This window comes from Lepisosteus oculatus, unplaced genomic scaffold, assembly GCF_040954835.1.
Source record: "Lepisosteus oculatus isolate fLepOcu1 unplaced genomic scaffold, fLepOcu1.hap2 HAP2_SCAFFOLD_617, whole genome shotgun sequence".
Lineage (NCBI taxonomy): Eukaryota > Metazoa > Chordata > Actinopteri > Semionotiformes > Lepisosteidae > Lepisosteus > Lepisosteus oculatus.
The window spans coordinates 12,574-22,500 of record NW_027168168.1 but is presented as its reverse complement, the minus strand read 5'-3'; the positions used below and the strand labels follow the sequence as shown (position 1 = coordinate 22,500).

Genomic DNA, 9,927 nt, shown 5'->3' with positions numbered 1-9,927 from the left:
AAGCAGAGCAAAACAAAACGAACAAACGAAAACCTTGCGTATAACGCCGTTACGTGCCCAAGCGGTATTGTACATCATCCTAGCACTGCACCCCGGGGCGTACGGTATATGGGAATGAGCACACGCCACGAATCGTCTCGAATCACTCCCTACAGCTGTAAGGCGCCTTGAAGCGTGCACCCCCAACATTCTTCTTTGCGCATGTGTGAAAGGTAAACTCTTGAGCAGACTCTGAACCAGCTCTAAGGAAACTAATCCGATTAGACGTTACTTTGACTCATCTTTTTACGCTCAGTGCTGGATTGCTCAAACTCCAGCTAGGGTTAGGGTTAGCATTCCCACGCTACTTAGACACTTTGTTTACGCTCAGTGCTGGATTTTGGGAACTTCAGGATGAGTGGGAATTTTCTCCTATCTGTCAATTCTGTTTTGTTTTGGAGACTCTTGGCTGCCTATGTTGTACAGTGCAGCGTGAAGGAAACATTTTCCAAAACTGTGTCAGCTCAAAAGTTGTAAGAAAACCTCTCCAGCTGCTTTAACTCTCTTCATTTTTGTCATTTAATGTGACACTCGACGTATAACTGGAGCCTTCCCATATGCAAATGGTGAGGCTCCAGTTCGACACCCAGTTCGACACCACTTTACAGTATATGACAAAAGCATGGCAGACTGTGCCGGACCGGCAGATAACTTCCGCTTATTTTTACCATATTAAACATTGGAAATCCTCCCACTTGTATTTGTGACACTTGATTTTGGCTCCACCTAAGACACTCTTAAATCTTCAAACACTTTTCTCTTCTCCCGCAACACTCTTGTCTGTCGGCACTATGTGGCAGCGTTGCATGACAACCCCTCTCACCACGGAAAGGAACCTAACAGCTTTGGTAAGAGAGGAGAAAAGGACCTGGCCAGTACGGGGTTCGAACCCGTGACCTTGGCGTTATTAGCACCACGCTCGAACCAACTGAGCTAACCGGCCTCACAACAGTGCTCCTCTCTGTGCTGCAAAAAATCGAACTCAGGGAATTTCTTTTGTCCTCCTTTGAATAGAAAGCCGTGTAATTCAGTGTACGGGCTTTCTCGTGCAGTTTCATGGTTCTTGTAACCCAAATCCTACACTGGCCTGAAGTGCCCCCCCATTTCACAGCATTTTTCAGCTGATTTAAAATGTACCTAAAGGAGAAGCATTATTGAAGACCATCAATTACCAAGAGCTTTTGTCAAAGGTTTTGGTGGTCATTTTGAATGACCACAGAGCGCTGTGACCTCGGTTTTACATCTCATCCAAAAGACAGCGCCCTTTTACAACACAGCATCTCCGTCACTATACTGGGGCATTGGGACCCGCACAGACCTCAGGGTGAGCGCCCCACCGCCGGCACCATTAACACCGCTTCCAGCTGGAAGCTTTGTTTTCCCCTGTAGCTCACCCTCATCCGGGTACTGACCTGGCTCACACCTGCTTAGCTTCAGTGGGTTTTTTGAGTTGCGAGTTGCAAGGGGATGCAAGTGATGGAGCCGCTCGCTGCAAAAGCCACTGCATTGGCCGGGAATCGAACCCGAGCCTCCCGCGTGGCAGGCGAGAATTCTACCACTGAACCACCAATGCTCAGTGCCTGGGCCTTCAAAAAAGTCGCTTTTTTGGTGCTCTGTGCAAAACGCGTCGACATCTGCTTCCAGCTGCAAAATGCCATTCGCGGACGCTGAAGAACTTATTTCCAAGGCAGCGGGTACAAGCGATTGGGCGTTTTAAAACCACCAGGAACAGCAAAGAGGCGCGCTTCTTTGCTTGCGCCGAAACACACCGACTGGAGGCGGATAACGTAGTCGGCAGGATTCGAACCTGCGCGGGGAGACCCCAATGGATTTCTAGTCCATCGCCTTAACCACTCGGCCACGACTACAGCAAGCCCCACTGCCGCTGCGTTCTTGCTACAATCTTACCTGGATCGCGAGGCGCCGGCGGAAGCCTATTTCAAAGTTGTTCTCCGTTTCAAACAAACATTTCCAAAATACAAGCCTTGCAGACAGACACGCCTCAGAGGACTTAAGGGTGGCTTCATGTCGGAATGATAAAGTCTCCCCGTCCGGACATGAAAATGCCACTTTGTTACACACAAAAAAAGAATCAACAACAGAGAAATGCCCACAAGCATTTGAAAAGCCGCACCACGTCGCACTTGAAATAGCTCTTACATTAGTGGTAGACGCAGGAATCGCCTTTTTATTTACGCTCTTACCAACGCGATGGAAAGCAAAACAAAGCAAAGCAGAGCAAAACAAAACGAACAAACGAAAACCTTGCATATAACGCCGTTACGTGCCCAAGCGGTATTGTACATCATCCTAGCACTGCACCCCGGGGCGTACGGTATATGGGAACGAGCACACGCCACGAATCGTCTCGAATCACTCCCTACAGCTGTAAGGCGCCTTGAAGCGTGCACCCCCAACATTCTTCTTTGCGCATGTGTGAAAGGTAAACTCTTGAGCAGACTCTGAACCAGCTCTAAGGAAACTAATCCGATTAGACGTTACTTTGACTCATCTTTTTACGCTCAGTGCTGGATTGCTCAAACTCCAGCTAGGGTTAGGGTTAGCATTCCCACGCTACTTAGACACTTTGTTTACGCTCAGTGCTGGATTTTGGGAACTTCAGGACGAGTGGGAATTTTCTCCTATCTGTCAATTCTGTTTTGTTTTGGAGACTCTTGGCTGCCTATGTTGTACAGTGCAGCGTGAAGGAAACATTTTCCAAAACTGTGTCAGCTCAAAAGTTGTAAGAAAACCTCTCCAGCTGCTTTAACTCTCTTCATTTTTGTCATTTAATGTGACACTCGACGTATAACTGGAGCCTCACATATGCAAATGGTGAGGCTCCAGTTCGACACCCAGTTCGACACCACTTTACAGTATATGACAAAAGCATGGCAGACTGTGCCGGACCGGCAGATAACTTCCGCTTATTTTTACCATATTAAACATTGGAAATCCTCCCACTTGTATTTGTGACACTTGATTTTGGCTCCACCTAAGACACTCTTAAATCTTCAAACACTTTTCTCTTCTCCCGCAACACTCTTGTCTGTCGGCACTATGTGGCAGCGTTGCATGACAACCCCTCTCACCACGGAAAGGAACCTAACAGCTTTGGTAAGAGAGGAGAAAAGGACCTGGCCAGTACGGGGCTCGAACCCGTGACATTGGCGTTATTAGCACCACGCTCGAACCAACTGAGCTAACCGGCCTCACAACAGTGCTCCTCTCTGTGCTGCAAAAAATCGAACTCAGGGAATTTCTTTTGTCCTCCTTTGAATAGAAAGCCGTGTAATTCAGTGTACGGGCTTTCTCGTGCAGTTTCATGGTTCTTGTAACCCAAATCCTACACTGGCCTGAAGTGCCCCCCCATTTCACAGCATTTTTCAGCTGATTTAAAATGTACCTAAAGGAGAAGCATTATTGAAGACCATCAATTACCAAGAGCTTTTGTCAAAGGTTTTGGTGGTCATTTTGAATGACCACAGAGCGCTGTGACCTCGGTTTTACATCTCATCCAAAAGACAGCGCCCTTTTACAACACAGCATCTCCGTCACTATACTGGGGCATTGGGACCCGCACAGACCTCAGGGTGAGCGCCCCACCGCCGGCACCATTAACACCGCTTCCAGCTGGAAGCTTTGTTTTTCCCTGTAGCTCACCCTCATCCGGGTACTGACCTGGCTCACACCTGCTTAGCTTCAGTGGGTTTTTTGAGTTGTGAGTTGCAAGGGGATGCAAGTGATGGAGCCGCTCGCTGCAAAAGCCACTGCATTGGCCGGGAATCGAACCCGAGCCTCCCGCGTGGCAGGCGAGAATTCTACCACTGAACCACCAATGCTCCGTGCCTGGGCCTTCAAAAAAGACGCTTTTTTGGTGCTCTGTGCAAAACGCGTCGACATCTGCTTCCAGCTGCAAAATGCCATTCGCGGACGCTGAAGAACTTATTTCCAAGGCAGCGGGTACAAGCGATTGGGCGTTTTAAAACCACCAGGAACAGCAAAGAGGCACGCTTCTTTGCTTGCGCCGAAACACACCGACTGGAGGCGGATAACGTAGTCAGCAGGATTCGAACCTGCACGGGGAGACCCCAATGGATTTCTAGTCCATCGCCTTAACCACTCGGCCACGACTACAGCAAGCCCCACTGCCGCTGCGTTCTTGCTACAATCTTACCTGGATCGCGAGGCGCCGGCGGAAGCCTATTTCAAAGTCGTTCTCCGTTTCAAAAAAACATTTCCAAAATACAAGCCTTGCAGACAGACACGCCTCAGAGGACTTAAGGGTGGCTTCATGTCGGAATGATAAAGTCTCCCCGTCCGGACATGAAAATGCCACTTTGTTACACACAAAAAAAGAATCAACAACAGAGAAATGCCCACAAGCATTTGAAAAGCCGCACCACGTCGCACTTGAAATAGCTCTTACATTAGTGGTAGACGCAGGAATCGCCTTTTTATTTACGCTCTTACCAACGCGATGGAAAGCAAAACAAAGCAAAGCAGAGCAAAACAAAACGAACAAACGAAAACCTTGCGTATAACGCCGTTATGTGCCCAAGCGGTATTGTACATCATCCTAGCACTGCAACCCGGGGCGTACGGTATATGGGAACGAGCACACGTCACGAATCGTCTCGAATCACTCCCTACAGCTGTAAGGCGCCTTGAAGCGTGCACCCCCAACATTCTTCTTTGCGCATGTGTGAAAGGTAAACTCTTGAGCAGACTCTGAACCAGCTCTAAGGAAACTAATCCGATTAGACGTTACTTTGACTCATCTTTTTATGCTCAGTGCTGGATTGCTCAAACTCCAGCTAGGGTTAGGGTTAGCATTCCCACGCTACTTAGACACTTTGTTTACGCTCAGTGCTGGATTTTGGGAACTTCAGGATGAGTGGGAATTTTCTCCTATCTGTCAATTCTGTTTTGTTTTGGAGACTCTTGGCTGCCTATGTTGTACAGTGCAGCGTGAAGGAAACATTTTCCAAAACTGTGTCAGCTCAAAAGTTGTAAGAAAACCTCTCCAGCTGCTTTAACTCTCTTCATTTTTGTCATTTAATGTGACACTCGACGTATAACTGGAGCCTCACATATGCAAATGGTGAGGCTCCAGCTCGACACCCAGTTTGACACCACTTTACAGTATATGACAAAAGCATGGCAGACTGTGCCGGACCGGCAGATAACTTCCGCTTATTTTTACCATATTAAACATTGGAAATCCTCCCACTTGTATTTGTGACACTTGATTTTGGCTCCACCTAAGACACTCTTAAATCTTCAAACACTTTTCTCTTCTCCCGCAACACTCTTGTCTGTCGGCACTATGTGGCAGCGTTGCATGACAACCCCTCTCACCACGGAAAGGAACCTAACAGCTTTGGTAAGAGAGGAGAAAAGGACCTGGCCAGTACGGGGCTCGAACCCGTGACCTTGGCGTTATTAGCACCACGCTCGAACCAACTGAGCTAACCGGCCTCACAACAGTGCTCCTCTCTGTGCTGCAAAAAATCGAACTCAGGGAATTTCTTTTGTCCTCCTTTGAATAGAAAGCCGTGTAATTCAGTGTACGGGCTTTCTCGTGCAGTTTCATGGTTCTTGTAACCCAAATCCTACACTGGCCTGAAGTGCCCCCCCATTTCACAGCATTTTTCAGCTGATTTAAAATGTACCTAAAGGAGAAGCATTATTGAAGACCATCAATTACCAAGAGCTTTTGTCAAAGGTTTTGGTGGTCATTTTGAATGACCACAGAGCGCTGTGACCTCGGTTTTACATCTCATCCAAAAGACAGCGCCCTTTTACAACACAGCATCTCCGTCACTATACTGGGGCATTGGGACCCGCACAGACCTCAGGGTGAGCGCCCCACTGCTGGCACCATTAACACCGCTTCCAGCTGGAAGCTTTGTTTTTCCCTGTAGCTCACCCTCATCCGGGTACTGACCTGGCTCACACCTGCTTAGCTTCAGTGGGTTTTTTGAGTTGCGAGTTGCAAGGGGATGCAAGTGATGGAGCCGCTTGCTGCAAAAGCCACTGCATTGGCCGGGAATCGAACCCCAGCCTCCCGCGTGGCAGGCGAGAACTCTACCACTGAACCACCAATGCTCAGTGCCAGGGCCTTCAAAAAAGACGCTTTTTTGGTGCTCTGTGCAAAACGCGTCGACATCTGCTTCCCGCTGCAAAATGCCATTCGCGGACGCTGAAGAACTTATTTCCAAGGCAGCGGGTACAAGCAATTGGGCGTTTTAAAACCACCAGGAACAGCAAAGAGGCGCGCTTCTTTGCTTGCGCCGAAACACACCGACTGGAGGCGGATAACGTAGTCGGCAGGATTCGAACCTGCGCGGGGAGACCCCAATGGATTTCTAGTCCATCGCCTTAACCACTCGGCCACGACTACAGCAAGCCCCGCTGCATTCTTGCTACAATCTTACCTGGATCGCGAGGCGCCGGCGGAAGCCTATTTCAAAGTCGTTCTCCGTTTCAAAAAAACATTTCCAAAATACAAGCCTTGCAGACAGACACGCCTCAGAGGACTTAAGGGTGGCTTCATGTCGGAATGATAAAGTCTCCCCGTCCGGACATGAAAATGCCACTTTGTTACACACAAAAAAAGAATCAACAACAGAGAAATGCCCACAAGCATTTGAAAAGCCGCACCACGTCGCACTTGAAATAGCTCTTACATTAGTGGTAGACGCAGGAATCGCCTTTTTATTTACGCTCTTACCAACGCGATGGAAAGCAAAACAAAGCAAAGCAGAGCAAAACAAAACGAACAAACGAAAACCTTGCGTATAACGCCGTTACGTGCCCAAGCGGTATTGTACATCATCCTAGCACTGCACCCCGGGGCGTACGGTATATGGGAACGAGCACACGCCACGAATCGTCTCGAATCACTCCCTACAGCTGTAAGGCGCCTTGAAGCGTGCACCCCCAACATTCTTCTTTGCGCATGTGTGAAAGGTAAACTCTTGAGCAGACTCTGAACCAGCTCTAAGGAAACTAATCCGATTAGACGTTACTTTGACTCATCTTTTTACGCTCAGTGCTGGATTGCTCAAACTCCAGCTAGGGTTAGGGTTAGCATTCCCACGCTACTTAGACACTTTGTTTACGCTCAGTGCTGGATTTTGGGAACTTCAGGATGAGTGGGAATTTTCTCCTATCTGTCAATTCTGTTTTGTTTTGGAGACTCTTGGCTGCCTATGTTGTACAGTGCAGCGTGAAGGAAACATTTTCCAAAACTGTGTCAGCTCAAAAGTTGTAAGAAAACCTCTCCAGCTGCTTTAACTCTCTTCATTTTTGTCATTTAATGTGACACTCGATGTATAACTGGAGCCTCACATATGCAAATGGTGAGGCTCCAGCTCGACACCCAGTTCGACACCACTTTACAGTATATGACAAAAGCATGGCAGACTGTGCCGGACCGGCAGATAACTTCCGCTTATTTTTACCATATTAAACATTGGAAATCCTCCCACTTGTATTTGTGACACTTGATTTTGGCTCCACCTAAGACACTCTTAAATCTTCAAACACTTTTCTCTTCTCCCGCAACACTCTTGTCTGTCGGCACTATGTGGCAGCGTTGCATGACAACCCCTCTCACCACGGAAAGGAACCTAACAGCTTTGGTAAGAGAGGAGAAAAGGACCTGGCCAGTACGGGGCTCGAACCCGTGACCTTGGCGTTATTAGCACCACGCTCGAACCAACTGAGCTAACCGGCCTCACAACAGTGCTCCTCTCTGTGCTGCAAAAAATCGAACTCAGGGAATTTCTTTTGTCCTCCTTTGAATAGAAAGCCGTGTAATTCAGTGTACGGGCTTTCTCGTGCAGTTTCATGGTTCTTGTAACCCAAATCCTACACTGGCCTGAAGTGCCCCCCCATTTCACAGCATTTTTCAGCTGATTTAAAATGTACCTAAAGGAGAAGCATTATTGAAGACCATCAATTACCAAGAGCTTTTGTCAAAGGTTTTGGTGGTCATTTTGAATGACCACAGAGCGCTGTGACCTCGGTTTTACATCTCATCCAAAAGACAGCGCCCTTTTACAACACAGCATCTCCGTCACTATACTGGGGCATTGGGACCCGCACAGACCTGAGGGTGAGCGCCCCACCGCCGGCACCATTAACACCGCTTCCAGCTGGAAGCTTTGTTTTCCCCTGTAGCTCACCCTCATCCGGGTACTGACCTGGCTCACACCTGCTTAGCTTCAGTGGGTTTTTTGAGTTGCGAGTTGCAAGGGGATGCAAGTGATGGAGCCGCTTGCTGCAAAAGCCACTGAATTGGCCGGGAATCGAACCCGAGCCTCCCGCGTGGCAGGCGAGAATTCTACCACTGAACCACCAATGCTCAGTGCCAGGGCCTTCAAAAAAGACGCTTTTTTGGTGCTCTGTGCAAAACGCGTCGACATCTGCTTCCAGCTGCAAAATGCCATTCGCGGACGCATGGTTGGATTCTAAAGCCATCAAAAGAATCAACTTTGTGATTTACTGCTACAATTAATAATTGTCTCAGTAAATGCCCAAACCCTACAGAACTGGTGCCTTCAGAGAGCCACTATGATTACATATTTGGCGTTCATTTAGACCGTTTCGTAAAGTGAACTTGGTTACAACTTCTACATTAGATACTCAAAACAAGTACATAACTCTTAGGAATTAAATTGATATCAACTGGTTGGGATAACAATTGAATTCTCGAGCTGTAATGCATTGAAGTTGAATACTCATCCAATCTTTGGGGATTCAGATCTCCTGCGGGCACAAAGAAACAGTCTAAATGAATGATATACTGAACGTATGTCCTCTTGATATGTGTAACACTTTGTAACTGATTGAATATATACCTTTTGTATTCTGATAACCCTCTCGATAAGATCTGTTAGGTTTACATGCATATTCTATGTATTAATAAATGTATCCTCGTGTATTAGTACCTGTGTGTGCGCGTTGTTTGAGTTATGTCGCATGGTTGGATTCTAAAGCCATCAAAAGAATCAACTTTGTGATTTACTGCTACAATTAATAATTGTCTCAGTAAATGCCCAAACCCTACAGAACTGGTGCCTTCAGAGAGCCACTATGATTACATATTTGGCGTCCCTGAACCGGTTTTCCCTACATTATTTGGCGTCCCTGGCACGGGCGTGGCAAGACTGAAATGAGTCAACCAAGCGGAATAATTCAATATAAAACGCCGCGGGTTTCATACACGACAATACAGTGTGCTGAAAGCCGAAAGAAAAAAAGTTCCCCTTGCTCTTTAAGCAGTGCTTGATTGTTTTCTGATCTTTTGCGATCTACCGGGTTGATTGCATACTTGATCTTGTGGTTTTCTGTGGTAAAACTGTGATTTCGTACATAAAAGTAATACTCTTTAAGTTTAACGATGGTTGCTAAAAGGTCTGAATTCGAGTCGCTATTAAGCACTCTCTCTAGCAGCGACAGGTCTGACCACGATCTCTTCCATATCTCCGTCAGCGGAGAAGCTAGGATAAATCTCCATTCTCTGAGAGAGCTAGCGAAGGACATAGAGAGATTTGACCCGGCAGTGTCAGAGAATAATATCGAGAGTTATATTCAGGACCTCAGGTATAACCTGCAGTACCTGCCAAACGCCACAGAACAGGAGAAAGTGTTTCTGGTCAGGAAAACTACCAGCAGAGCTGTACATGAGTGGATGGCTAGGCAGATGAAAGAAGTCTGTAATGACTTTGAGCAGCTATGTCAAGCACTTATCGAAGAATACAGTGCGTTTATTGACCCGACTGCTGCGATAGCCGCCGCTCTTAACATTAAGCACGAGAGAGCAGAGTCCCCTCGCGAATATTACGAGAGACTTAGACGAACTTATTTTGCAGGGCG

The 9,927-nt window shown here is 47.4% G+C and overlaps 9 non-coding genes across 9 annotated transcripts; all 9 read right to left on the bottom strand.

Annotated features, from left to right (window-relative positions):
- Positions 1 to 908: 908 nt before the first annotated feature.
- Positions 909 to 982, bottom strand: trnai-aau (transfer RNA isoleucine (anticodon AAU)). Its single transcript has one exon. It is a non-coding gene; the product is annotated as a tRNA-Ile (tRNA).
- Positions 983 to 1,541: 559 nt separating this feature from the next.
- Positions 1,542 to 1,612, bottom strand: trnag-gcc (transfer RNA glycine (anticodon GCC)). The gene has a single exon. It is a non-coding gene; the product is annotated as a tRNA-Gly (tRNA).
- A 213-nt stretch (positions 1,613 to 1,825) lies between these two features.
- On the bottom strand, positions 1,826 to 1,907 carry trnas-aga (transfer RNA serine (anticodon AGA)). The gene has a single exon. It is a non-coding gene; the product is annotated as a tRNA-Ser (tRNA).
- A 1,270-nt stretch (positions 1,908 to 3,177) lies between these two features.
- trnai-aau (transfer RNA isoleucine (anticodon AAU)) lies at positions 3,178 to 3,251 on the bottom strand. Its single transcript has one exon. It is a non-coding gene; the product is annotated as a tRNA-Ile (tRNA).
- A 559-nt stretch (positions 3,252 to 3,810) lies between these two features.
- Positions 3,811 to 3,881, bottom strand: trnag-gcc (transfer RNA glycine (anticodon GCC)). The gene has a single exon. It is a non-coding gene; the product is annotated as a tRNA-Gly (tRNA).
- Positions 3,882 to 4,094: 213 nt separating this feature from the next.
- On the bottom strand, positions 4,095 to 4,176 carry trnas-aga (transfer RNA serine (anticodon AGA)). Its single transcript has one exon. It is a non-coding gene; the product is annotated as a tRNA-Ser (tRNA).
- Positions 4,177 to 5,446: 1,270 nt separating this feature from the next.
- trnai-aau (transfer RNA isoleucine (anticodon AAU)) lies at positions 5,447 to 5,520 on the bottom strand. The gene has a single exon. It is a non-coding gene; the product is annotated as a tRNA-Ile (tRNA).
- Positions 5,521 to 6,363: 843 nt separating this feature from the next.
- trnas-aga (transfer RNA serine (anticodon AGA)) lies at positions 6,364 to 6,445 on the bottom strand. The gene has a single exon. It is a non-coding gene; the product is annotated as a tRNA-Ser (tRNA).
- Positions 6,446 to 7,709: 1,264 nt separating this feature from the next.
- On the bottom strand, positions 7,710 to 7,783 carry trnai-aau (transfer RNA isoleucine (anticodon AAU)). The gene has a single exon. It is a non-coding gene; the product is annotated as a tRNA-Ile (tRNA).
- Between the last annotated feature and the right edge of the window lie 2,144 nt (positions 7,784 to 9,927).